Here is a 3,561-nt window from a genome sequence, read left to right as displayed (position 1 = left end):
TGGTGGTGTTGTCTAGAAAACCTAAACATGAATGGGTTTTTTGTTTTACACTGACATTCTTTCCTTTTCGCTGTCACCCCCCCCCCCGCCCTTGTGATAAATGTTCAAATGAACATTCCAGTTTTTTTTTAAACTTTTTGTTTTGTTTTGTTTGCAAAAAGCAAGAATTTCAAATTTTTTCATTGGATTTGTTCAAGTCACAGTTGTCTCTGAAGCCAAATGATTTATTTGGTAAACTTCATTCAAAATTCGTTTATAAAGGTCTAATTTGACAATTAGAATGAATTAACAGAAATGCCTTTTAATTTTCAAAATGTCACTGCATCAAATGACTCAAAACTAAAATGAAAAAGCAATACTTCAAAATGCTTTTTCATTTGATACTTAAAAACCGCTTATTCTGTTTCATAATTAAAATGAAAATGCAAAGAGGGGATTACATTTGCGTTGTCACATCCACCCTTGCGAAAAGTGTCTCATAATTCAATTCCACTAAGCATTTCCAGAGGGGAGGCGGGGCGATGACGTCAGTGCTTTCTCCGTGTGTCCGGCTGCTAAGAGGCACAGACACACCAGGAGCAGTGGAGCTTTGTGTCAGCGGCAGGGGAGAGGGCTTTGTGACGTTTGTGCTCCCCTGATGATTGTACACAGCTTCTCGGGACAACGTAGCAGTATTTCGGCCTTCTGCGGTCCTGCTTCGGACGCACCGCGGTTCGTCGAAACTTTCCCCCGGACCGCCAAAGGCGGAGGTGCTGCTACGCAGACCTGAGAAACGAAACCATTAAATGAATTTGTGTTTCCAGTGATGTCCAGACAAAATAAAGGCTGATGTAATTCCCACATATTTACATCCAAGATAGTACAGTAATAAAAGGACGGATCCATGGCTGTGTTTCTCCAAAAGATGCGTGTTGGTGCAACCAGCAAACGTTTAGCATGGCGAAACCTGCTTCAGCTGTTGTTGGGGCTCCAGCTGTCCTCGAACAACAAAATCAGCGCCACATGAACATGACAAAACCTTTTTTTTCAATTACTTTTACTATATTTTTTTGTGAAATTTTCTTTTCTTTTTTGTGTTCTAATAGCTGTCAACACTAGCTGTGGACTTCCTCTGAAGACTCTGAGGAAAACCCCAATGTATGTGTGTGGAACTTATCTAGTAATGCTGGTCCCACCTCCGGGTGTCTCTGGGAGTTCTGCCACCCGCTCCCTGTTTGGAGGTACCAGCAGCCTGTCCTCACTGAAAAGTAAGGCTCACTCAGAGATGCCTGCTCCTTGCTCTGATAAAAGAAAGTAAAACAGAAATCTGAAACTGCTTTTACGTGTTTTGGTTAAAGGAAGCTAAAATGACCTAACAGCTTTGTAAACTGGTTTCCTTTGTGATTAACTGTTGTCTTTTCTTGAGTTTTGGCTTCCAGCCTGGTCTTTCACCTGGCCGACGGTCAGTTCAGCAGCCGTGCAGACCTCATCGATGCTCCTGGCAGTTCTCTGGGCAGAGGAGCCCAGGTGGCAGGACTTGGTGCGCTCAGATTTGTCTTTAATAACAAGAATCCATTTCAAAAAATATGCTATTACAGTTAAATCATGCTTTTTTTTTTCTAAATTCATGTTTAAAGGAGCCTGTTATGATGCACTGAACAACTTGATCTGGACCTGCTCCAGTGATTACATTGATCAGTGGTGCAATCCTGGAAACCAAGCGTTTCGTCGTGTGTGCCATAAGCTCGGTGTTAGCCATCTCATCAAAGAACCCAAAGGTAGACGCAAAGCACTTGTGGGAAGGCACTTGTGTGACTCTAGGTGATGATGGAGTATTTAGACTCTGTTTAATTAAAAGAAAATGTTGTTTTACTGCTAAACCAGAATTACACCACTCATTTATACACACTTGTGTCTTTTTTTATCTTCTCAAATGCTTTTTATAGTCTTTAATAATGCATATCCTCAATTTTTCCTTTTTGGTTTGACTTCCGCTCTGTCTTTAGAAGTATCCCTCTCTATTTTCAGATGCACTTGTATTGATACTCGTCACGCCCAGAAGGCCTCTCGAAAGTGGAGCTTGGTGATGGATGTGGCGTTGGTGCAGTACATCAACAGACTGTGCCGACACCTGGCTATCACGCCAGCCAGACTGCACCCCCATGAAGTGTACCTGGACCCCAGTGATGCTGCTGATCCCCGTGTGGCCTGTCTGCTCAGTAAGTGCCAGCCATCATTACAAAAAAAAAAAAAAAGATTGTACACCAGAAAAAAGGAAATGACTGAATCCAGCTCTTTCTTTTTACGACAGAGTTGGATTTGCAGGAATCCATTCTGAATGTGTCTTTTGTTTTGTAGAGTGTAGAAACTGGAGAAACTGGTTCAGGTTCTTATTGGTTCAGTCCTTTTTAAGTTTTGGTGTTTTGTTTGCATTTGTTTGTTGCAGACGTGCCTGTGGAGAGCTTGCGCCTGCGCTTTGCTTTGCCTGGCAGTCGCTCAACAACACCCTGGAGAGTTTCTTTCTCCCTCTAGTTGGAGCTAAGACAGACACACATATCAGAACAGCATTGGCCGCTCTGCTGTGTGAGGCTAAAGGTGAGAAAAATATCTGCATGTGTGAAAAGGATTTCACTCCATTCCTGGACTTTATGAAATTCACATCTGCCCTGTTCCCTGAAACCAGGTTTGATCTTCTACGACACTAAAGTCACTGTGATGAACAGAGTATTGAATGCTACGGTGCAGCGAACAGCTGACCATGCAGCTCCAGAAATTACTCTGGACCCTCTTGAGATTGTTGGTGGTATGTGTTCCTCTCACGTCTTCATGTTTGTTCGTTTTTTACTTGAACGTCCATTGAAACAGACTTAAGTTAACGCTTTTGTGATGTATTGTGGTTTTGAACCCGCAGGTGAGATCAGATCATCAGAAAACACCTATTTCTGCCAGGCAGCACGTCAGTTATCTTGCGTGCCGTCATCCCCAGCTTTGGTGTAAAGCTGGCCCAGCGGAGGAGACCCAACCTTACGCCTTCAATATTCGCTTCACAGGAGAGAGAAGTTCATGGCACAAGTTAGAAGTCCTTATGTCTGTATCCTAGACCGTTCGTGGAATCACGTTTTTTTCTTCTAAATCTGTTGCTGATGTGTGTGCACAGGTGGCTCTTTCAGGCACTTCCTGTGGCAGGTGTGTAAGGAGTTGCAGAGCTCTGCGCTTTCCCTGCTGCTCCCCTGTCCCAGTGCTTCAGCCAACCGGAACAAGGTGAAACACGATGTTCTCCTTGGAACCATGTGGTTTTTGTTACTGAGACGTATTGTCTTCTTTGTGGCCTGCTGCTGCAAGGACTTTTTTTTTCTTACCTCTTAGCACATTTTTTCTTCTCTTTGTAATGTCAAAGCATTTTTAAAAAAATAAAAGTTGTCACTTGTAGCTGACTGATAACAGCTTCTTGATAAAACTTACCAATATAACCAGCTCATTAAAATACATTTTGTGCTGCTTTTAGGGGAAATCCATCTTGACTCCTTGCCCTATCAGCTATGCAGAGGAACAGCTGTTGCACTTCTTCGGTCAGCTGCTTGG

At 43.0% G+C, this 3,561-nt stretch overlaps 1 long non-coding RNA gene across 1 annotated transcript; it reads left to right on the top strand.

Annotated features, from left to right (window-relative positions):
* Nucleotides 1-2,539: 2,539 nt before the first annotated feature.
* LOC111947946 lies at nucleotides 2,540-2,962 on the top strand. Its single transcript, XR_002873924.1, has 3 exons — nucleotides 2,540-2,574; nucleotides 2,663-2,782; nucleotides 2,891-2,962. It is a non-coding gene; the product is annotated as an uncharacterized LOC111947946 (long non-coding RNA).
* The last annotated feature ends 599 nt before the right edge of the window (nucleotides 2,963-3,561 follow it).

This window comes from Oryzias latipes, chromosome 9, assembly GCF_002234675.1.
Source record: "Oryzias latipes chromosome 9, ASM223467v1".
Classification (NCBI taxonomy): domain Eukaryota; kingdom Metazoa; phylum Chordata; class Actinopteri; order Beloniformes; family Adrianichthyidae; genus Oryzias; species Oryzias latipes.
This window is presented reverse-complemented; position numbering and strand designations above follow the sequence as displayed.